The 24,269-nt window shown below is 41.7% G+C and overlaps 1 protein-coding gene across 1 annotated transcript in view; it reads left to right on the top strand.

Annotated features, from left to right (window-relative positions):
- Nucleotides 1–1,342: 1,342 nt before the first annotated feature.
- The window catches only part of LOC132828886 (zinc finger and BTB domain-containing protein 7A-like), a 173,861-nt gene continuing 150,934 nt past the window's right edge, over nucleotides 1,343–24,269 (top strand). Inside the window, exon 1 of the mRNA XM_060846072.1 lies at nucleotides 1,343–1,457. The gene's annotated coding sequence lies outside the window, so the exon portion shown is untranslated. The remainder of the gene's footprint in view (nucleotides 1,458–24,269) is intronic.

The raw sequence follows: 24,269 nt of genomic DNA, 5'->3' as shown, positions 1-24,269 counted from the left end.
ATCATTGAATCCCTCCTGTCTTCCAAGCCAGGGTTCCTGTCTGGGTTCCTACTGGATGTTTCCAGCATTTTCTGTTTTTGATTCCGCTGTCCAGCATCCACTATATTCTGCTTTTTGATTAAAGATTGAGCCTGCCCAAAACATGTTAGGGCATGCACACTCAAACTATACAGTGCTTTGAACAGACAACTTATGATCACAGAGATACAGGGGAAATACAAGTGTTGGAGGCAAATCAATCAGTAATATCAGAGGTCTAAGTTATGTGAGATCTGGACTACTAAATTGTAAAGGTTGCATCTTGGAGGTATTTGAATAGTAAGTGCTGTGGAAAAGATTAATCCAGAATATTATGTTAAATTATGAAGGGGCATGGTTCAAAACCTAAGACAACTTGATAACTGATATCAACAACTTGCATTTATTTAGCACGTTTAGTATAGAGAAATATCATAAGATGCTTCACAGGAGTAAAGCATAGTAAAGCAAGTTTTGTTAAGAGTCATCCACACTTCATAGAAGTATTGGAAGTGAACACCCAATGAAGAAACTATTAATGCAGCAGTTGACAAAGTTGTTCTAGATGTGTGAAATGATTTGTTTTTAATTTCCGAATACTCTGATCTTTTGAGGAAAAAGGCCAGATCCCCTTTGCCCTTGCCATTGTCTACCTTTTCAAGTTGGAACTGTCAAACACCAGAATTGCTGGATATTAATGTGAACCAGCAATTTATGTACCATTTTGCATTTTCCATGTGAAACGTCTGGGATCCAAGCTCGAGGTGGGCACAAGCCTTGCAGCTAGCACTGCGTCCTGCTGGTTAGCCCATTACTAAATATGGGGGTTGAAAACAAAACTGCGCAGGCAATGTCCCTTTAAGAGAATCGTTTCAAAAGGGGGTCATTACATCTTTAAATGTAGTGAGGGCAATGGGGGGGGGGGGGAGAGATACAGCGAGGAGATGAAGTTCATTCATTATAACGGTCAGGTATGCTTTTAATGAGATATCCAACTAATTTGCTTTTCAGAAAGAAGAGAGCAGGACCCGACTGGTGGGTGGGGTTGGTGGGAGGGGGTGTCTTACAGCTTTAAGTGTGGGAGGTGGGGTATGGGGACATTAGAGGGAGACCCTCATGGTAGCAGGGTAGAGAGTTGTCCTTCAGGACAGCGACAGCCTGCTTTGTTTAAAAGAGACGGCAGATGAAGCTGGGAGGGGATAGGACCCTGACACTCACAGGGAGGGCACAAGACCGCTTTAAGAGAGGGGGGTGGGGGAGGGCCTGGTGGAACCAGGAAGGGAGTGAGTTACATACGGGCCATTGGCAGATAGTAAGGGAGTGAGTGAGTGAAGGAGGGAGTGAGTGTGGGTGACACATCCAACCTGGGCCTCAACCCAAGCAGACTCCCGACCACCAGCTACCTGCTTCTACCTTCAGTGGACCGCCTCGGACCTGTGGTAAGATTGACGTTAGCAGCGTGTTGTAATATGGGAATCGGCCTGCCGACCGGCTTCTTTCTCTCTGCTCCCCCCACCTTACTGTACTCCATACTGTATATTTGCTTACGTTTCGCCCCCCGACTGACCGAGGAGGAGGGAGATTGCGGCGCATGTGCGGTAAGTTGCTGGCTGGGAGTTGTAGTCTGCTGGGCCGCGGCGGCCGTTGACAGTGGAGAGGCGGACTACAACTCCCAGTATTCACCGCGCCTGGGTTTGGGGTGGGGAGAAGGGTGAGAGGGACCGCAGGCCTTGTGCGGCTGCAACCTAACCTGACAACTGTCATGAGGGCGCGTGCGGCACACGCGGAGCGATTGGCAGGTCCGACAACCAATAGCGACAGAGAAGGCGTGGGACGCAGGCTGCGGGTGGGATATGGTAGGTCAGGGGGTGGGACATACTGATGATGATGTTTGGTTGAACTCGCAGGGGGCGAGCTTCTTAGACAGATCCTAATCTTGAAGGAAAGGTGGGCCATGGCCTGCAGTGCGCAGTAATAATCGCTCATCGGCGCGACTGGCTGCGCATAGAGAGGTTAAATGGCATACATTTTGCTTTGTAATGTAATTTTTGAAAGAAGTGATGGGTAACTAGCAATCTGTTTGGAGATCTCTGCCAACGCATTTTGCCAAATGGTGCCTCCCAATCTGGAGTTGGCCAGCACTGAAGGGAAAGTTCAAAGGGGAAGCTCTGGGGAAATTTTTTTTCAGCCATTCGCCACACTGACTTCAACTGAGGCTGGGCCTCATCTCCTATTCAGGGTCACGATGCAATCTAATCCTTCATTTATTCCATTTTGCAATGTATGTCATTTTATTTAAATGCTGGATACTGAGAAGACAGGCTCTGCTCTTGTGAGTCAAGGTGACACCACACAGAGGAGTCAGTTTCATCACTTGAGGCACTATGTCATATTTACTGAACATTTCCTTCATCTGTGGGCTTGTCATGTATGTGTTTGTGTGTATATCTATCCATTGGAGCTGTAGTAAGTCTCAAAACTGGAGCATTGTATAATATTTGTGTGTAATTAATATAGCACAGCTTGGCACATGATCACTCTAGACCACGTTGATACAGTAACCAGAGCCTTGTGCTGAACAGTGGTTTCCTGGTTTGATGTTGCAAATGTTTTGCAGACTACTCGAGTGTTTTAAAATGAGAATATTGGTGAAGAGTGCCTGTGTGAAACATAGGTTTCTGTAGCTAAACAGATTGGTTCCTCATTCAAAATTCTTGGAGTTTAAATAGCTGTGGTCTTTGGGTGGAACTGAAAGCTAAACGTTTTGCCAATTTGTAAAAAGTCATCAAATTTTGTGCATTTACAAGGAATGTCAGTGACTGCATCCATTATTTATACTCCTGTCCTTGAATAAAGAATTTTAATTGGGGGAAGAGTGCATTTCAGTGGAGCAGGAGCAGAGCTCGGCCTCGTACGTTAGAGCCGACAGTTGGTGAGAAATACTTTGAGTCATGAAGTCTTAGATATACAGTACTGTAACAGACCCTTCGGTTCAACTCGTTCATGCTGACCTGATATCCTAAATTAATCAAGTCCCATTTGCCAGCACTTGGCCCACATCCCTCTAAACCTTTCCTATGCATATACCTGTCCAGATGCCTTTTGAATATTATAATTGTACCAGCCTCCATACTTCCTCTTGTAGTTAATTCCATACTTGTACCACCCTCTACGTGAAAAGTTGCCTCTTCGGTCCCTTTCAAATCTTTCCTGTCTCTCCTTTAACCTGTGCCCTCTAGTTCTGGACTCCCCCAACCCAGGGAAAAGACCTTGGCTATTTATCCTGTCCATGGCCCTCATGATTTTATAAATCTCTATATAAGGTCACTCTTCAGCCTCTGAAGCTCCAGGGAAAACAGCCCCAGCTTATTCAACCTCTACCTATAGCTCACACCCTCCAGCATTCTTCTAAATATTTTCTGAACTTTATCAAGTTTCATAATATCCTTCGGCTGAACAATAGGCTACCTTCAAAGAAGTAATAGTTCAGACACCATTAGAATTTTTGCGTCAAAAGGGAAGGGTAGAGCAAGGGTGAATCCAGAGCTAGGATGCAAAAAAAAAAGAAATTTTAAAATAAAGAAGAAAGTCCGTTTCAGGTAACTAGTATGAGGTAGAAAATACAATTGATAACCAGGCTGAATTCAAAATATTCGGAAGGGAAGTGAAAAGGCAAGTAACAGAAGCATCGAAGAAATATGAAAACCACTAGGGTATCCCAAACTCCTTTATTTCATAAAAGTAAAAGTTGTAAGGAAGTTTGGGAACCAAAATGAAGATTTACATTTCAAGGTAGAGGACATGGCCAAGGTATTAAATAAGTAATTTGCATCTGCCTTTACCGAGTATGCTGAAGCTACCCATGCTATGGTGTCAGAGGTGAAAATTCAGTCACTAGAAGGGTTCAAAACTAATAAAGAGGAGGTTTTGGATAAGCTGACAAAGTACCTGAATTAGATAAGATACACCCAAGATTACTGAAGGAAATGAGTGACATTTGCAGAATGTTGGGAGTGGAGGGGATTGATTCCAGAGGACTGGAGAATTACAAATGATATGCTTTTGTTTAAAAAAGTATTGTAAGGTAAAGCTCAGCGATTTACAGACCAGTTGGTTTAACATTGTTAGTGGGCAAACCTGCAGGAACAATAATCCAGGACATAATTGATGTACACACGGAGCATGTTGGGAGAGCATAAATTTATCAGTAAATTAACTTGGGAGTTCTTTTGAAGAGGTAAGAGATTTCATGAGGGTAATACTGTTGATGTAGTGTACATGATCTTCAAAAAGGTATTTGACTGAGTGTGATACAAGGCTTCTGATAGAAAAGTTATAGCTCATGGAATACAGGGGACAGCAGTAAAATTGGATAGGAAACCGAGGGAAATGGTGCATTGATATTAGTAATGACATCCAGCTGTTGGAATCCTTCCTTGTCCTGATTTACATATAAAATGATATAAATCCAGAAGAGTAGAAGACCACTTCTACATCTGCAGACAATAGAAAATTGAAAACATTGCAATTGGTGTGGAGGAGAGGGGCAGTGGAAAAACATCAGAAAGATATTGGCAAGTTGGTGGAGTGCACAGGCAGGTGGTAGATAAAGCTCAGTGCAGAAACTGAGAAATGATCCATTTTGATAGAACATGGAGAGACAATACAAAGTAAAGGGAACTACTGTAAAGGCTGTCTAGGTGCAGAAAGACCTGTACGAATATGTGTAAATGTAAAGATGGTGGGACAAGTGGAGAGCGCAGTTAATAAAGCATAGTTCCTAACTTTATTTGTTGTACTGTAGAGTACAGGAGACTTCAGCTGGTGTGTGCGTGTGTGTATATGATTCTTGGTGCCCCAATTAGGAAAGATATGAATGCATTGGAAACAGTGAAGAAGAGATTTACAAGACTGATTCCAAGGAGAGAGACTTCAGTTATGAAAGTAGGTTGGGGGAGTTGGGGCTGTTTCTCTTGGAGAGAAGAAAGCTAAGAGGAGATTTGATACAAATTTTCAAACATCTTGAGGGGTCAGGACAGAGTAGACAGAAATTGTCCAGCTCTTGAACTCATCAAGAACGAGAGGGCTCAGTTTTAAAATGATTTGAAAATGGGGATAAGTATGATATGAGAAGAAACACTTTCACTAATGAGTAGTTCAGATCTGGATTGTATTGCCTAGAAGTGGGGTGGAGATTAGATGATTAGTTAAATAGAATGTGTACGGTTATGATCACATTTGGAGAGGCTGTGTAGATGGACTGAATATTTCTGTTGCATCATTGCCAAAAATCACAATAGTTATGTTGTGGGGATTTTGTACAGTGACCTTTTTTGTTTTATTTTGAAGTATTGTTTTGTATAAAATATTTTCTCACAAGCTGTAGAAAACAATTTTGCCTGGACAACCATTTTCCAATGTTTGAGTTGTTTCAAAATATGGTAAACTTAATCTGATTTGAAAGAAGGTGAAGGAGGAGGAGGAGGACACAGGAAAGGAATTTTGAAAGTTAACTGTGCACATACAGAAGATTGGATGAGACTGCTAGAAACAGTTAAGTTTACTGACAAATGTAACATGGCATTTATACAAGCAAGCCTGAAAGGGGATTTGGGGATTTTTACTGACTAACTGTTAAAGTTTCAAAAGCTTTGGGGAAGACAATGCATTTCTTGGAACTGTTGCTATTCTATAAATTACAAAAGTAAATATTGTACTAAGTAAAGTACCTTAGACATTGTGCGTCCAGTTTCAAATTCTTCCTTGCTTCCTGCAGACGAAGGCAACAAGAACTAAAGCAAAACTTGCACTTTGGTAATGAGGATGGGTGAGCGTTTCGGGTCGGAGAAATATATAGTTTTGGCTTATAGTTCAGGTTATGAAATGACTGGACCTAAAAGATTTGAATCTTATTCACTGTCTTACCTATATATAAACAAACAGGTTAGGTGGCAAATCAAGACTAACACTCTGGTGTAGTAGTGAGAGTGCCATCTTTTGGATGAGACATTAAATCAAGGCCACACCTGCCTTCTCATGAGGATGTAAAAGATCCCATTGCACTAATTTGAAGAAGAATGGGGGAGTTCTTTCTAGTGTCTTGAACAATATTTATTCCTCATACAACATCACAAAAAACAAATTCTGTCGTCACTATGACATTGTTTATGGGACTCTGCTGTGCACAACTGGCTCCATATTTGCTACATTACACAAGGGGCTACACTCTAATAAAGTACTTATCTGACTAGAAAGCACTTTGCCATGGTTGTGGAAAAGTACTGTTTTTTTTTCTGATGTTTGCCTTTGTAACTGTAATGCTACTCATGTCAAAAAGGACTAGAGTTGCAGATGAATGATGTCTGTTGAGATGAAATATGTTTGTAGTTTTAATCCTGCAGCCTTTCAGATGCAGCCAATGTGGGTGCAGTTTATCCTAAAAGTATTTTGTATATGAGTAAAGAGTGAGTGAGTGTATGGCAAAATACATCTTGGACAGGGAGTAAGGGAAAAAATGCAATTCATCCAGAATACTAAATATAAATTCTACCAAATGGTTATTGGCTCAGTCACAGGATCCATTTGGCATCTTCTGTGTCCCTTGGGCAAGATGGCTGAGTCTTAATTCGCAACAGTTTCGTTTTTTTGTTGTAATTGACATGATTTGGGTGGTATACAAGATGACATATGTATACAAAGAGCAACCAGACTAATTTTACAATTGAGACAGTTTTCGTAAGGTTTCAAATGCTCCAAGCTGAGAAGAACATGAAGTCTGAATTGAATGGATTTTTTTCACTCGAGGCTTGTGGGTTATGTCAGCAAGGCCAGCATTTATTACCCCCTGTAACTGTGTTTGTGATGATGATAGGAAGACTGCAGCAGTTCAAGCTGGTGACAGTTTGGTGAAGGCACCCCCACTGTACTGTTAGGGAGAGAGTTCCAGGATTTTGACCCAATGACAATGCAGGAACAGCTGAAATATTTCCAAGTCAGGAAGGTGTCATGTATCCCACTCCGACAGTCAAGCGTTTCTTCCATTTGTACCATAATCTCTGCCAGGTTTAATTAAAGAATAACATTATATTCCTGGTTTAAATCCAGAGAGAGTGAGTGCAGCAATAGCCTCATGATACACTTGCTCCTGTTTTCCAGAAGGCACTTTTTGTGATAGTCACTCAACTGTTGTTTTATTTAGTGCTTGCAATCATCATTTTCTTGCACTTCAATCTATTTTCCTCTCTCCCCAATAAAGATCATCCAGGATCTCTACAGTAAATCACTTCAGGCTGGCCAGCCACCGTGTACAAGCTGAGTATCTTAAACAGAATCATGGGTCAGAGACGAGAAGCTAGCAGCATCCTGTTTGTTTACGATAATTGTATAACCTTTGGCTTGGACTCTCTGACGCTGCTGGCTTCCTGTTGTATTGCTATTGATAACTAGATGCCTTTTTCTCAATTACTTTCTGCTGTTACTGATCTTGGATAGAGTGTAGCTAACAATGTAACTGAGGCAAAGCACTGATCCTTTGTACTACAGAATGAAACAGCACTCCCAGGTCAACCATCTCCGCCTCTGTCAATCTTTAATGAAGTCAAACTGTAGCAAACTGGAAGTAGATATTTCATATAAATCGTTCACCAGGTTTGAGGCGTGCAGCCTTTTGCTAGCTGAGAGCTGTTTAATGACATACCCGCCCACAGAGTTGCCCTAAAATAAAAACCAGTGTGTGTTGGAAATAAAGTGAATGTTTCGAGTCGAAATGACTCTTCAGAATTTGTAGTGATAGAAATGAATTGCACTTTTTTTCAGTGGTTAATGTAGAAAGGCATGAGCATTAATTTGGTGTGGTCCACATGAAGGGGAGTTCAGAGTCTGTGCTATCTTACAAGAAGAGATTTTTATCACTGTGTTTTTTAAAAAAAACACTATACCACATTCCAGCCTGTATACAATACACTTTTTATGAGTATCCCACCTCTAGCTGGACCGCATAGCATCTTTTTGAAGAAATTTGCAGCAAATTCCCTGCACTTGGACATTTGCCTTGTAATGGCAGGATTCATGGTATTTGGCATTAGCAGCATGATTCTTTGATTTTATAATCTCATGTTCCCAAAACTATGATATCCTGTTTCATAGCAATTTACACTTAGTCGATCTTTTCCATAACCAATCTTAGTATATGGCTAAAACTAACTCTTTTTAATTTTATTGAAGTCAGCAGTTGATTTACCTTTTTGAAAAGTCCTTTGACAATGAGTCTCGGAAGATGCCAGACAAACGCTGGTCAAGTCTTGAGTGTATATTTTCCTTTAGAACAGTAATAATTTTGCTAATACTACCCTATCAGCATAAACATCTTTACTGTAGAAACAATTTAGTCATCGAGATGTACAGCAGGGAAATAGAGCCTTCGGTCCAGCTCGTCCATACCATCCAGATATCCTAAATTAACCTGATCCCATTTGCCAGCATTTGGCCTTTTATTCCTCTAAACCCTTCCTATTTGTGTAACCACTTCAGATGCCTTTTACCAGCCTCCAATATTTCCTCTGGCAGTTCATTCCATATATATACCAGTGTTTGCATCAAAAAGTTGCCCGTTAAGTCCCTTTTAAATCTCTTTTCTCCCTGTCACCTAGTGTTTATATAGGGGCTAGGTCAACAGTACAAACTGCCCTGCTTGTCATAGGTTCCCAATATAGTACTTTTAATGTATTAAAAAGAACCCAAAATGCTTCAGTGGTGCATTATAAGCCATTGTAAATATTAGGACAAATGACCAAAAGGTTGATCATGGAGAATTTAATGAATAGTTTTGAAGAAAGAAGTTTAGGAAGGAAATTCCAGAGCTTAGAAAGCTAATAGCATGTCTAGCAGTGGACATAATGAAGAAAATCAGTGTTGCAAAAGATTACAGGCTATCTTAGAAATGAGCATGTTAGTTACATTGACCAGGTTGGAAAGGAGCTACTTCATTTAAGAAGGCGCTTGGCCCTTGTTCAATGTCCCAAGAGTGCTTCATATATGTAATTATTTTATAGCTTTAGCATATTAGTACATTGATATCTAGAAATTGCTGAATGCCCTTGGTAACTGAGTCTCAAATGGCTAAATCCAAAAAATTCTACAAGGCTTTACATGATCTTTATTCAGCTCTTGATTTCAACTTGTAAATAAAGAAAAATAGTGACTAAATGTCCGCATTATTTCTACACCAGTCAAACAGGGGCTGTAAATCTTTTGGAGGAGTCCTCAAATGGGTAACTGACTGGTATGGACTCTCAGGGTTTCAGAATTGTCACTGGGTTCATAACCTTCTAATCCCCACCCTCTCCTCCTTGATTTCCTAAATGAATAGAGGAAGTCACAGTACAACTGTATCAACTAGTACTGGCTCAGAGGTTGAAGTCTGAATAAAGCTGCTTCCTGTATGTCAGGACTGAAATTATTTTGAGGGGGTGGAGAAAAAGAAATTCTGAAAGAAAATGTCTCCTAGGACCAAGTTAGTAGTTGGAGCAAGCATCTACTAGTCACACCTCTTGCCTGTAATATTTACTTTAATTTTTATAGATCTGTTTTTTGTTTGTTGGATATTTTGAGAGGCTTCCAGATGCAAGCATTTAAAGACTAGCTGTCTAAAGCCATATGGTTTTCATAGAATCATAGAAATCCAACAGTGTGGGAAGGGCCATTTGGCCTAACAAATCCACACTGAAGAATAACCCACCCATTTCGCTACCCTATATTTCCCCTGACTATTTCACCAAACTGACACGTCCCTGAAGACTGGGCAATTTAGCATAGCCAACTCACCTAACCTGCACATTTTGGACTGTGGTAGGAAACTGGAGAAAACCCACGCAGACGTAGGGAGAATGTGCAAACTCCACACACAGTCACCCAAGGCTGGAATTGAACCTGGGTCCCTGGCGCTGTGAGGCAGCAGTGCTAACCATGAAGCCACCATGCTGCCCATGATTATAAAACACTTGAGACGGTGTCAGCCTCGATATCTTTACCTATCACTGCAACTTATATTTTTATGGTGCCTTTAACATTGAAAAAACACTCCAGTGTGCTTTAGAGGCTAAATCAAACAAAAATGGCTGCTGGGCCTAAAACTAAGTTGGGGATAATCGAAGATCCTGAAAGGCTTATGCCCCAAACCTTGATTCTCCTGCTCCTTGGATGCTGTCTGACCTGCTGTGCTTTTCCAGCACCACATTCTCAACTCTGATCTCTAGCGTTTGTAGTCCTCCCTTTCTCCTGGCAATCAAATACTGGTCAGAGATGCAATTTGAGAAGTTCTTGGAGGTGTAGAAAGAATTCTAGAGTGGATAACTGAAAGCATTACTAGTGAAGCAATGAGATGCACACAGCCTGGAGTCAGGAAAAATGGGAGAAATAGTAGGAAGTGTTCACAGACATGAAGGGCTGGACTAATTAAATATGTGGTTGAGAATTTTCAATTGGAAGTACTGTGGGTCCAGGGCTAATGTGTGTGAACAAGATAAGAGATGATGAGTCAGCAGGATGAGTACGGGCTGCATATCAGCTAGTGTTTTGGATCGGTTTATGGAGGAAGGGAAGTCAGCCACCAGAGCATTGAAATAGCTGAGCCTCCAGTTGATAAAGGCATTTTGGAAGCAAAACAACTGAGGCTGATGTAGATAATGTAGGCTGTAGTTTTCTTTTGGCAGAAATATGGAGTTGGAAGATGAACAGGGACTAAGCACCATTCTGAAATATGACAGTGAAAAAAAATTGAATGGAATTGGTGGCAAGACTGTGGACTTTGTGGTGAAGGCCCAAAATGTCTACCTAGTTATCCAACTGAAGAATTATTTTGAACAGAATGTGACACAAGCAGTCTGCCAGCACGGCGGCATTGAGTAGATCCTGACGTTTGTAGAGCTGCGATTGGATGGTGTTGGCTGATAATGTGGAAGCTGCATGTTAGCAATGGTTCAGTTGGTGACATTTTTAGCTTGAGTCAGAAGGTTGTGGTTTAAGTCTTACACAAAGATTTAAGCATCAAAGCTGAATCTCCATTACTGTACTGAGGAAGTACTTCATTGTCATAGGTGCTGTCTTTCAGATCAGACTGTTCAACTGAGGTCTCTTCTCACCAAAGATCTAATAAGAGTAGGGAGATCTCCCTGATTTTTTTTCAAAAAAAGTTCTCTGGTTAATACCACATTCCTTTCTATGGGAACTTGCTGTATCCAGTTGGCTGGCATCTTTGCTATGTTACATTTTAATGAAGTACTTCTGATGTGTAACTGCAATTTGCGTGGTGATTGGTAGACATACAAATCTTTTGTTTTGACCCAGTGTCTTGATAAGGCTGCATTAGGCAGCAGGAAAGAAGGCATGGATAGATCTTTAGGGAACTTTGGAGGTAATATCTTTACAGTAGAAATGGAAATAAGTGACAGTAGAACCAAGCAAGGACCAGCAAAAGCTTGTTCTTCATCTACAGGGAATAGGTCAGGTATTTGATGGAACACTCCCCACTTGCCTGAATGAGTGCAACTCCAACAACACTCAAGAAGCTTGACACCGTGCAGGAAAATGATAGTCTGCTTAACTGACATCCCATCCACCACTTTCAACATCCACTCCCTCGACCATCGCCCCTCAGTAGCAGCAGTGGGTACTATCTACAAGATGCACTGCAGAAATTCACCAATGATCTTCATACAGCATCTTCCAAACCTGTGACCACTTCCATTTAGAAGGGCAGCCAATACATAGGCAGCCAGTACCTCTTAATTCCCCTCCACACTACTCACCATCCTGACTTGGAAATATTCCTTCACCCTCGTTGGGTCAAAATCTTGGAATTCCCTTCCCAATGGCATTGTGGGTCAACCCACAGCAGGTGGACTGCAGCTGTTCAAGAGGCAGCTCACAACCATCTTCTACTCGAGCAACTAGGGATGGGCAATTAAATGCTGATCCACGAGTGATTTTTATTTTTTAAAAAGAACAATCTCACTGAGCTAATGTAGTGGAGATGCATTGGTACAGGATGGTGTCAAATGCTGCTGAGCAGATGAAGCAGAGGACATCATTGAAATACAGCCCAGTCCATTACACAAGCCAACCTTCCATCAATGGACTCCATCGACACTTCTCACTGCTTCAGGAAGGCAGCCAACATTGTCAAACACCACTCCCACCTGAGTTTTATCTCTTCCAACCTGTTTTGTTGGGCAGAACATACAAAGGCTAAAACGTACCAATAGGTCTGTTTCCCTGCTGTTATTAGACTTCTGATGGACCTCTCAAATTTCAAATCTAATGTTGACCTTTTCTTGTGCACTACCTATGCAGCCACAACTTTGTATTTCTCACTGTGTTCAATCACCCTATAATCTTTGTACATTATGATCTGCCTGTCATAATGTACAAAGCAAAATGCTTCACCGTACCTAGGTACGTGACAATAATAAATGAAAATAAAACCATTTTCCAACACGGTTAAAGGCATTTTAGTAATTATGGCAAACAAAGAAACATATTGGAGAGTTTGTCATTGAGTTGCTGGAAAGATGAATATAGATTTAAGAGGTGACAACATATTCTGGAACTTTAAGATACAATCAGAAGTTTGAACATTGACCAGTATTGCAAGGACAGGAGATTTGGGTCAGCTTTTTGAAGAAGGATTGATGACCGTGATTTAAAATGATGGGAAACAGTCCCTCTGGTGAGGGAGCCACTTGCAATGTAAACTTTTATAGGAGCAGGAATAAAGGTTTTAGACTTCAGATTGCAGTGGGAATGAGGTCAAGAGGGCAAGGATATGGTCACGTGGACAAGACACACTTAACTGTTTTAAACTGAGCATGCATTTTCTGATGACAGACTCTCAAAATCGGGCTTTGTTTGTGAACTGTGGTCAGAAGAATTGAAATAAAACTATGATCTGTGGACAATGGAGATCTGAAACAAACCAAGACAGAGTGCTGGAGAAACTTTTGCAGGTTTGTCAGCAGAGAGAGGGAGAAAAAGTTAATATTTTGACTTGGGTGACCCTCTATTGGAGCTGAAAGCTAAGAAATAGTGATACGTTGATGGTGAGGTAGTTAGATGGAGATGTTGCTGAGAGAAGGAAAAAAGGGAAGTAGACAAAGGGATTGTTGAGAGTAAGCCAGGGAAGAAGAGAAGCTCAATCAGTGATAGCAACATTGATAACGGGTTGGCAGTGCTGAGGGCACAGTCAAAGTGTGATGCTGGAAAAGCACAGCTGGTCAGGCAGCATCAGAGGAGCAGGAGAGTCAGCAAATTGAGCATAAGCCCTTCATAGCAACCCATACAGGACAGAACCTTTGAGTGTGGGCAATGGTAACAGAACAATGAGGGAGGTGTTCATGCTCAAATTATTTGTACGGTACCCAGACGGAAAATATTGTTTTTCAACCTCTCCTTCATCTTCACTGGAACACTGCAGCAGGCCAGAGACACATTTGGCCTGAGAACACTGTGCTGTGTTAAAGTGGAAGGCAACTAGAAGCTCGGTATCATTTCTTTATGGATAGACCATGGCAAAGCATGGTCCCCATTCTGTGTTTTGTTTCTTGACACCGTATTGTGAGCAGCAAATATAGAAGACTAGATTGAATGGAGTGCAAGTAAATCACTGCTTCACTTGGTCGATGTGTCTGGGGCCTTGGTTGATGCAGTGATTACGGGACAAGTGTTGCACCTTCCAGGAGAGGTGTCTTGGAAGAGTGAGGAGATGTTGAAAGTGGAGGCGGAGTGGATCAGGAAGTACTAGAGGGAATGGTTACAGAATGCTGACCGGAAGGGACTGGGATGTGCTTCTGGTGGTGGCATCACTGGTGGTGGCTGAGGGTTTTTTTGGATGTGAAGGCTTGTGTCATGGAAAGTGAAGTCAAGGGGAAGTCTGTTGTGGGAGAGAAGGGAAAGGGTGAGAGCTGAATTGTGGAAAATGAGTCAAACAAGTCTGAAAGCGTTATCGACTAGATTTGTTTTTTGAGGAAAAACCTGGACATGTCTGAGGCCACCTTGTGGAAGGTAGTATCCTTTAAAATAAATGAGATGGAGTGTGAGGATTACAGTCGAGATAACCGTGGGCATCAATGGATTTGTAATTGATTATTGGTGGTCAGGCTATCCCCAGAAATAAAGACCGATGTCATGAAAGGGAAAAGAGGAGCCCAAGATAGACCAGGTAAATGGTAAGAGCAGGGTGAAAATTCGAAACAAAATTGATGAACTTTTCCAATTCCACACAAGAGCAGCAATTATGTCATCAGTGCACCCAAGAATAAGTTGTGGGGAGGAACCCAAGTGGGATTGGAACAAAATGTTCCACAAAGAGACAAGCATAACTGGTGCCCATGCAGGGACCTGTAGCCACTCCTTTTGACCTGAAGAAAGGCCTGAGAGGAGTTAAAGGAGAAATTGTTGGAAGTGAGGATAAGCTTGGTTAGGCAGAGAAAGGTGATGATTGTTGAGAATGATTCAGGATTTCTTTCAAGGAACATGCAGCGAGGTTTAAGACCTGATGGGAGATGGATGTATTGTGGTATATACAAATGGGAAATCTTGAAACTGACATGTATTCATCAGACCTCTGAAATTAAGTGAGGAGAGACAAGTTGAGGCACAGTAATAAGAAACCAGTTGCTGTTTCTGCCAATTCCTACCCCCCAATGTGTTTGCCCAGGCAGTCCTGTTTGTGGATTTTGGGAAGGTTTTATGGGATTGGGGCTGTTTGGGGATGGGAACGGTGATGGTGGCATTTAAAAAGAGTGAAGGGCCCCAGTTGAGATGAAGTTAGTACAGTTGTGGAAACAACAGCTTACTGTTTGGTTGGTTTAAGGTCTGGGGGAGGTAGGATGAGGTGTCGGAGAGTGCTATATGTCCACAGAGTAGAAGTCAGCACTCTAGACAACAAGCACACAGTCCTTGTCAGTATGTTGATTATGAAGTCAGGATTGGATCGGAGAGCCTGGACTGCTGTCACTTCTGGGGACGATTAGGTTAGACTGGGTGAGGGGTGCAGAGAAATTTAAGGCAACCAATGTCCTATTGATCAAACTCAAACTTAACAGGTTGAGTGCAGGTAAGAGGCCAGAAGGAAATGTGCAGGTCGAGGGAGGTGTGGAGGGAGAGTGTTGGAGCTGGGTGAAGGGCTCAAAATTACTATTAGCTTCATGGATTTTCTTGAAAAAATTTGCATTTTTGGTTCAAACTAAGGGATGGGAGAAGATCTCCTCCTCTTCTCTCTCCCTGTCTCAGTAATATGAGTCTATAAATTTCCAAAGTTGCAGCTTCAGGGGGTAATTTGGCCTGTGGCCTAATTTGCATGGTGGTGAAAAGTCAGTAAGGTGAGTCATTTCACTACACTTCATTATCAGACTCCACTTCTGAGATTTGGGGTATAAAAATGGTATGATGAATATATTGTAAATTTTATTTCCAAATAGATCAGTGTCTAAAAAATGCAGAGTACTTTCTCTCATTTGTGCTCTGGCAGTCTTGAGCTTGGGCATGTTGCAGGACCAGATGCCAGCAATGTGGAGTGGTTGAGAGCATTAAATTTTAAATGGCTGCTTTGCCCAGTCCACCTGGCAATTAACTGCGAAAAATAATTTTTTTGGCCTGCCCAACAGCCACAGTAAGGTACCGTAGCAATTTCTTTCCCGATTTTGTATCTTTCCTCCATCTGGCACTCCCTGTCATGATTAAGTTCCCTGAGCCCCTGGTTAAGGGTGACCAGGTACGCTGTCTCTCTCTTGAAGATATGTCGCCATGATAATCGAGCAAACTGAGCTCCAAGTCTGGATGAAAGTGGAGGAGGAGTGGATCAGAAAATCCTGGTTCCCACAGAATGCTAACAGGAGATGGGAATAATATTGACTTTCGGTAATATCTTGTGGAGAGGTGTGTGGTTACAAAGGCATCAAAATCCTGTTTGACAGAAGAGCACCTAGAATTTGGTTCCTGTACAAAAATTAGCAGCAGAGATAATGAGGCAGAGAGCAGGCTTTTATGACACCAGTACAATAATGTAGATCTAGCATAATATTTTTAAAATGTGTTTCCATTGATCTGTGAAAATGTGTAGCTTTTTAAGGCTATAATTGCTGATTCTAAATAGGAGTGTAAACAAAAATTTAGAACAAGTTCCAGTGTTATGGACCAGGCCAGACTCCCTCAAAACATTAGAAGAAAGTAGCCTGGACCTAACTTTGCTTGTTGTTTTAAGCAGGTGTAATGTGGATATTCCAGGTGTGATGCAACTGGCCCAACCACTTGGTTTTAAACAAAACAAAATGTATTTACAAGATTACCGAATGACACACGAACAGAATATGGAATAATGTAAGCTATCCAAAAACCCAACAGATTATCCCAACTTAATCATACTTTTCCAAATAGCTTGCAATGGTCTCTATAAACACCCCTTTGCAAAAAAAAAGGAAAAATCCAACACTGGTTCTTGCAGGAGAGAGATGTCAAGCAGAGGAAGGATCAGCATGGACCTGCTTCTCTGGGTCCTGCAGCTTCACAGTCGACTGCTTGCCAAAACCAAACCAGAGAAAAGCTGAGCTGGGAGAACTAGCTGCTCCCATTTCATTGTACAAGTGTTATTTTTTAACTTGAAAGCCTTTTGTCTGAGGTAGTAATGTTTGCTATGGGTTCTAAAATCCTTCCCGGCAACTCTGTGTTTATGACCCCTCTGAGGAAAAAAAACCAAGGACAACATCACTTTGTTAAAGGAGCAGCATCATCACAACACCCTCCTTTTTTTAATAAAAACCATCAATATCCAATGATGGCTTCATTTTAAAACCCCTTAATCTTCAATTGTAATTATACTACAGCACCCATATACATTCCATTGACAATAATCATGCAAATGTGCACTATTACATTTTGTTCGTCTGTTTTACTCTAGCCACCGAATGCTTCCGTTTCTCATTTAAGTCTCGATAATGCATCAGCAATCACATTTTCTCATCCAGCCACATGCACAATTTTCAAATTAAATAGCTGTAACAACAAGATCTACTTAAGCAGGTCTGAAATGTTTAGCACATCAAACATAGAACAGTACAGGGTCTTCGGTCCTCGACATTGTGCAGCCTTTTATCCTGTTCCTAAGATCAGAGTAACCTACGTACCCTTCATTGTACAATCTTCATGTGCTTATCCAAGAGTCGCTTAAATGTCCCGAAGGTATCTGACTCTACTACTACTGCTGGCAGTGCATTCCATGCACCCACCACTCTGTGTAAATAACCTACATCTGACATGTCCCCTAAACCTTTCTCCAATCACCTTAAAGTTATGCCCCCTCAATGGACATTTCCACCCTGGGGAAAAAGTTTCTGGCTATCCACTCTGTCTATGCCTCTCCAAGTCTTGTACACCTCTAACAAATCACCTCTCATCCTTCTTCACTCCAGTGAGAAAAGTCCTAGCTCTCAACGTTTCTTCATAAAACATGCCCTCCAGTCCAGGCAGCATCCTGGTAAATCTTCTCTGCACCCTCTTGAAAGCTTCCACATCTTTCCTGTAATGAGGCGACCAGAACTGAACACAATATTCCAAGTGTGGTCTAACCATGGCTCTGTAGAGCTGTAGCATAACCTCTTAAATTCAGTTCCTCTTCTTAACAACGCTATCAACTTGGGTGGCAACTTTGAGAGATCTATGGACGTGGACCCCAAGATCCCTCTGTTCCTCCACACTGCCAAGAATCCTGCCTTTAACCCTGTATTCTGCAATCAAATTCGACCTTCCAAAGTGAATCACTTCACTCATTTCACAATTTTTGACCTTTAAATATCTCCACCCAGCTCATTGGGTTATGATCAGTGTATATGATTGGTAACATAAACATTGAAATGTTGTAATGCCAATACCAAGCTCAAAGTCTCCTTCTCAACTGTTGAATATTTCTGCTGATGGATGTTCAATTTCCTGGAGAAATGCCCAATAGGTCTTTCCACTTTCCCATTGTCGACTTGTAAGAGTACGGCACCAACACCCACTTCACTCTCATCAGTAGCCACTTTTAAAATGGCTTTGAGTAATAAGGCATGGCTAACACTGAGGCAGTGGTTAATGCATCTTTCAGGCTGTCAAATGCCTTTTGACAGTCTGCTGTCCACTGAAACTTTGCTTATTTTTAGCAATTCAGTGAGCGGAGCAGCCACACTGCTAAAATTTGTTGTGAATTTTCGATTAAAATTCGCTAAATCCCATGATTCATAGTAGTGCTCTTTTTGCCAATACTATGGGAAACTCCCTGCTTAGCTTTGTTTTTGTATTCTGTGGGGCATTTTGTCCATGGCCAACAACATGGCGCAGGAAGGTGACTTGGGCTTTGGCAAATTCACTCACTTTTAACCAGGTTTATCACCAAGCCTGCTTCCTGTAGTTGATCAAACAATTCTGATAAATGTTGTAAATGTTCCTTCCATGTGTGACTAAAAATCACCAGGTCATCAAGATAAACTACACAATAGAGTTATCTAGGAATGACCTTTCATTGGTTCAACTCTGAAGTGTGGCTGGTGCATTTTTCCTACCAAATGTCATGACTTTAAATTGATACCGTCCATTTGGCATTTCAAAACCCGAAATTGTCTTTGCTCTTTCAGACAAAGATACCTGCCAATATCCTCTGAGCAAGTCCAACTTAGAAATATAAGTTGCTTGTCTCACCTTTTCAACACCGTCTTCGAAATGCAGAGTCTGATATGCATCCGTCTTTGAAACTGCATTGACTTTGCACTAGTTCACACTTGACTGTTGGGTACCTTCTAGTTTTGGCACCATTACTATGGGTGAGCTCCAGTCACTGTAACTCGCTTTGATTATGTCATCTTGGAGCATGCATTCAATCTCCTTTTGAACCCTTGCCAACTTTAGAGGGTTATGCCTGTAAGGATGTTGCTTAATCAGAACAACATCTCCTATATCTACATCGGGCACAATTAGGTTAGTACTTCCCAACTTATTTCCACAGATACCCCTATGTGATAACCATAAGACATAGGAGTGGAAGTAAGGTCATTCGGCCCATCGAGTCCACTCCGCCATTCAATCATGGCTGATGGGAATTTCAAGTAAAAAGTGAGGTCTGCAAATGCTGGAGTTCAGAGCTGAAAATGTGTTGCTGGTTAAAGCGCAGCAGGTCAGGCAGCATCCAAGGAACAGGAAATTCGACGTTTCAGGCATAAACCCTTCATTTCAACTCCACTTACCCGCATTCTCCCTGTAGCCCTTAATTCCTCGAGACATCAAGAATTTATCAATCTCTGCCTTGAAGACATTTAGCATCCCGGTCTCCACTGCACCCTGTGGCAATGAATTCCACAGGCCCACCACACTCTAGCTGAAGAAATGTCTCCACATTTCTGTTCTGAATTGACCCCCTCTAATTTTAAGGCTGTGTCCACGGGTCCTAGCCTCCTCACCTAACGGAAAAATTTTCCTAGCGTCCACCCTTTCCAAGCCATGTATTATCTTGTAAGTTTCTATTAAGTCTCCCCTTAATCTTCTAAACTCCAATGAATACAATCCCAGGATCCTCAGCCGTTCCTCATATGTTAGACCAACCATTCCAGGGATCATCCGTGTGAATATCCGCTGGACACGTTCCAGTGCCAGTATGTCCTTCCTAAGGTGTGGGGACCAAAACTGGACACAGTACTCCAAATGGGGCCCAACCAGAGCTTTATAATGTCTCAGTAGCACAACGGTGCTTTTATATTCCAACCCTCTTGAGATAAGTGACAACATTGCATTCGCTTTCTTAATCACTGACTCAACCTGCATGTTTACTTTTAGAGACTCCCTGACTAGCACTCCCAGATCCCTTTGTACTTTGGCTTTACGAATTTTCTCACCGTTTAGAAAGTAATAACAATAACTTTCGGGTCATTTCAATTTTCCTCTGAAAGGTAACTCAATTTATCCCAATTTTTGACAACTTCCTCATTGTCTAATTTAATTTGAGGTATGTTCAATTCAGAATTCTCTGAACTTGGTTCTTCCCTCTCTGTTGTAGCCATTAACAGCCTCCTTTTGCTTTCCTTCCCTGTCAAAATATCTTTTTAGGCATATTCACATGATACACACTCTGAGATTTCTTTTTTTGTCTGGAGTCCTTATCAAATAGTTCACCTCACTCAATTTCCTTTCAACTTGATAAGCAACATTTAATGGACCTAATACTAACACCTTATCTCTATTTGCAAAATTGCAAGGTTTTAAAATTTCTTGTATGCTGTGATACTTTTAAGTGCTGTCTCGCCAACTCCCCCACTCTCTTTAATCATTCCCTAAAATTTGACACTTAGTCCAAATATGTGGTTTCTGAATTATGTCTTAACAATTTCTCCTTAATCAATTTCAAAGGTCCTCTCACTTCATGCCCCAAAACTAATTCAAGTGGACTAAATTTGATTGATTTCATGTGGTGGATCTCTGATCGTGAAAAGTACAAGGGAATTCCTTTATCCCAATCACTTGGATAGTCTTGACTATAAGCCTTTAATGTCTGATGCCACCTTTCTAGCACTCCATGTGACTCTGGATGGCATGCAGTAGATTTGAATTGTTTTTTTCCTAAGCTGTCCATAACTTCCTTGAATAATTTTGATGTGAAGTTTGACCCTTAATCTAATTGTGTATCCCTGTGAGTAGGCCATATCTAGTGAAAACTTTTGAGTAACTCCTCTCTAATCCTTTTAGCTGAGATATTGCAAAATGAAATGGCCTCTAGAAATCTAGTGGACGCATCCATTATTGTTAACAAATACTGATTCCCACTTTTTTTTCAGGTAGGGGTCCTACACAACCAATTAAGAATATTGTAAAAATTTCCTCAAATACAGGAATAGGTATCAAAGGTGTGGGTTTTATTACCACCTGTGGTTTTCCAATTACCTGACATGTATGACATTGTCTGGCAAAAGTCATGTCCACCTTTGTACTGTCCAGGCCAGTAAAAATGTTTTTGTGTTTGAGCTTGTGTTTTTCCCACCCCTACATGACACCCTACTGGGGTTTCCAGCAAATTGTAAGTGCTGAGCTATTGATGTAATGATCTCTCCTTTGCTTACAGAAAGAGGCAGCTCCGTCTGCTAATTCCAGCAGCTTAACTTTATTTATCTTTTTTGTTTAAAAAAAAAACCCCAAAGTCACTTCATCTATCCCCAGAAAACTTATTGACTGTAAGGTCCATTGCTAAACCAAGCACTATTTATACTAACGGAAATCAACACTCAGATCAAAAGACACTAAGCTGTGCCACTTGTCATTTTTGAGTCCAACAACTCGATTTGGAATTATAGAATACATCCAGCCAGACCCCTTCAAAGCACTTCAAGAAAGTAGCCCGGACCCTAACTTTGCTCGTTGTTTTAAGCAGGTGTAGAGTGGATATTCCAGGAAAGGTACAGCTGGCCCAACCACTTAGTTTTAAACAAAACAGAATCTATTTGCAAGATTACCGAAAGAAACACAAAAAAGAACAGAATATAGAATAATGTAACCTATCCGAAAACCCAACGGATTATCTCAATGTTGCTGTTCTAAATGGCTTGCAACAATCTCCATGAACACCCCTTTGCAAGAAAAGGAAAAATCCAACACCGGTTCTTGGAGAGATGTCAGTCAGAGGAAGGATCAGCATGGACCGGTTTCTTTGGATTCAGCAGCTTCACAGCTGACTGCCTGCTAAAACCAAACCAGAGAAAAGCTGAGCTGGAAGAACCGGTCACTCCGCTTTCATTCTACAAGTGTTTATTTTAAATCTGAAAGCCTTTTTGCCTGAGGCAGTATCTGTTAGCTGTAACCAAATTGGTTGTAATACCCACCCTAGCTAGATCTCCCGGCAACTCTACTTTTATGACCCCTCTAACGAAAAAAAACCAAGGACAACATCACCTTGTTAAAGGAGTGGCATCATTACACCCACCAACAGGCAAACGGTGTACACAGTATTGAGTGAATGGCTACTACAGATGGGGCTGGTGTATTCTTGAGTATATTACATTAACAGTACCTCATTTACTGTATAAATACAGTGACTCATCCATTGGCATCCTCTTTATTTGGGAAGAGTTATCAATTGATATGTCTCACCTGCAGCACTACCCCCATCAGTTCATTTATACAAATGTTATCTCCACACTCTGGAACATAGAACAGTACAACACAGGAACAGGCCTTTCGGCCCACAGTGTTGTGCTGAACATGACACAAATTAATCCCTTCTGCTTACCCTTAATCCATATCTCTCCATTCCTTGCATATTTATGTGCTTATCTAAGAGCCCAACACCCCTATCATATCTTCCCCATCCCTAGCAGAATGTTCCAGACTCCTACCTTTGTGTTTTTAAAAAGAACTTGCCCTTCACAGTGCTTTTGGACTTTCCCCCTGTCACTAAATGCTTGCCTCCTAATATTAGACATTTCCACTCGGTGTTGTGAGGGGGGGTGGTGGAGGATTCTGACTGTCAACCGTATCTATGCAGATCATAATTTTATAGATTTCCATCAAGCCTCCCCTCAGCCTCTGCCTCTCCAGAGAAAACAACCCAAACTTTTCTAGCCTCTCTTTTATAGCTCATTTCCTCTAATCCAAGAAGCATCCTGGTAAACCTCTTCTGCCCTCCCTCTAAAGCATCCACATCCTTCCTGTAATGTGGCCTAACCAAGGTTTTGTAAAGCTGCAACATGACACCCTGACTCTTGTACTCAATGCCTGACCAATAAAGACTTTGTGATTTTAGAGAAGATTTGTAGCTCGGATTGTGGATCAGGTTGTAAGTTTGCTCACTGAGCTGGTAGATTGGTTCTCAGACCTTTTGTCACCATCCTAGGTGACATCATCAGTGAGCCTCCGGTGAAGTGCTAGTGTTCTGTCCCATTTTCTATTTACTTGTTGTGGTGGGTGATTATCACTTCCAGTTCTTTATCTGAGAGGTTGGTAAATGGTGTCCAAATCAATAGATTTGTTAATAATTAGATTAGATTCCCTACTGTATTGAAACAGGCCATTTGACCCAATAAGTTCACACTGACCCTCCAAAGAGTAACCCATCCAGATCCATTTCCCTCTGACTAATGCACCTAAAACTGTGCAATTTAGCATGGCCAATTCACCTAACCTGCACATTCTTTGGACTGTGAGAGGAAATTGGAGGAAACACACGCAGATATGGGGTGAATATGCAAACTCCACACAGTCACCTGAGGCTGGAATTGAACCCAGGTCCCTGGTGCTATGAAGCAGCAGTGCTAACCACTGAGCCACTGTGCTGTCGTGGTGGAGTTCCAGTTTTGATGCCAGACCTCTAGGAATTCCCATGCGTGTCTCTGTTTAGCCTGTCCCAGTCAAACTGGTATCCTTCTTTGTCTGTGTTTATGGATATTAGTGATAGTTGGTCATGTCTTTTGGTAGCTAGTTGGTGCTCATGTATCTTGGTGGCTAGTTTCCTGCCCGTCTGTCCAATGTACTGTTTGCTGCCGTCCTTACAAGATATTTTGTATATGATGTTTGTTCTGCTGGCTGTTGGTATGGGGTCCTTTAAATTCATCAGGAGCTGTTTCAGTGTGGTGGTAGGTTTATGGGCTACCATGATGCCGAGGGGTCAGAGTAGCCTGAACATCATCTCCAAGATGTCTTTGGTAGTATGGCTAGAGTCTCTAGGTGTATTGTGTCTTATTGTTTGTACTGTACGTATCGGGTACCTGTTGTTCTTGAATATGTTGTATCGGTATTTTTCTGTTCATAGTTCTGGGGGCTGTAGTGTGTTTGGCTTGTTTTAAATGTTCTGATGCAGCTCCATTTGTGGGTGTGGGATGGTTGCTGCTGTGGTTGAGTATCGTGTGTGTGTGTTCATTCCAGCTGGTGTTTCCAGCTCTCCATTGGCTTTTCATTCCACTGTCACATCTAGGAAGGAGAGTCTGTTGTTGTTCTCTTCCTCATTGGTGACATTTATGTCAGTAGAGATGTTATTAATGGTTGTGTAGGTTTCCTCCCATTTGTTCTGTTTCATGCTGACAAAGGTCTCATCCACAGAGCAGACCCAGAGCTTGGCCTGGATTGTGGGGAGGGCTGTTCGTTCTAACCGCTGCACAACAGCTTCTGGCAAGAGTCCTGATAATGATGATCCCATTGATGTGTTTGTAGGCCTTGTTGAAGGTGAAGTGAGTTATGAGGCACTGGTCTACCAA

The sequence above is a fragment of the Hemiscyllium ocellatum genome, chromosome 28 (genome assembly GCF_020745735.1).
Source record: "Hemiscyllium ocellatum isolate sHemOce1 chromosome 28, sHemOce1.pat.X.cur, whole genome shotgun sequence".
In the NCBI taxonomy this organism is placed as follows: Eukaryota; Metazoa; Chordata; class Chondrichthyes; order Orectolobiformes; family Hemiscylliidae; genus Hemiscyllium; species Hemiscyllium ocellatum.
This window is presented reverse-complemented; position numbering and strand designations above follow the sequence as displayed.